Source organism: Halyomorpha halys, unplaced genomic scaffold (genome assembly GCF_000696795.3).
Source record: "Halyomorpha halys isolate HHAL.00 unplaced genomic scaffold, Hhal_1.1 Scaffold78.1, whole genome shotgun sequence".
Lineage (NCBI taxonomy): Eukaryota > Metazoa > Arthropoda > Insecta > Hemiptera > Pentatomidae > Halyomorpha > Halyomorpha halys.
In genome coordinates this window covers 1,174,382-1,175,193 of record NW_027108467.1, presented here as the reverse complement: position 1 = coordinate 1,175,193, position 812 = coordinate 1,174,382, and the positions used below count along the sequence as shown (strand labels likewise).

The window sequence follows — 812 nt, the reverse complement described above, 5'->3', positions numbered from 1 at the left end:
TTATAAATTATTACAATATTTATAGATAATTGACCGTATAATTTCAAATATGAAGATGGTCAGGGTTGAGACAAATCAGACTGTCACTTATTAATTTTATTTTATTTATCCTTTCTTGACCTTTATTTAATCTCAACTTACTTCTTTATTTTCCATCTTTTAGTGTGTTAAATTTTGTTTTCCCACATCTACTTTTCTTTTATTGTGTCCCACGTACTTTTTTAACCTTTTTATTTATATAATTTCTTATTCTTATCATTGTTTATTTTATATTAATACCATTTTATTTCTTCTTTCCTTTTATTTGTATATAATTTCTTTTTACTTATTTTTACATAATATTAACCCTACCTAAATTTATTTTTTTGTATCTTATTATATTTATACTATTTCAAAATTTTCTTAGTTGTTTTTATATCTTTTTAGCCCTGACGAAGCCCTACAATTTGGGACAAAACGCCGGATAATAATCAGTTGTCAACTGTTTTTGTTCCTTTTGACCTTGACCACCTTCATATTTTATTATTATTTATTTAGGGAGCACATTGGGGCAGAGTAAGCACTATTAACTCCAAGGACCCAGGTTCGAGTACGGCTGTAGCAGATAATTATGTTTTGTTAGATTGTAGCAGCAAGTCAACCCTGTCCCTGTGGGTTCTGGAGCCTCAATCCTCAACTCCAGACATTAGGGGTATTCATGATGTTGTGTTAAATGTGAAATGTTTTACCATGTTAAATGTTATAACTATAGGATTGTGAGCAGTCCTATTTGAAGTCATGTTAAACGTTAAATGTATAAGAGCCCCTAGCGG

General features: G+C 29.8%; 1 protein-coding gene across 2 annotated transcripts in view; it reads right to left on the bottom strand.

Annotated features, from left to right (window-relative positions):
* The window catches only part of Dp1 (satellite-binding protein 1 Dp1), a 50,310-nt gene that overhangs the window by 20,729 nt on the left and 28,769 nt on the right, over positions 1 to 812 (bottom strand). The window lies entirely within an intron of this gene.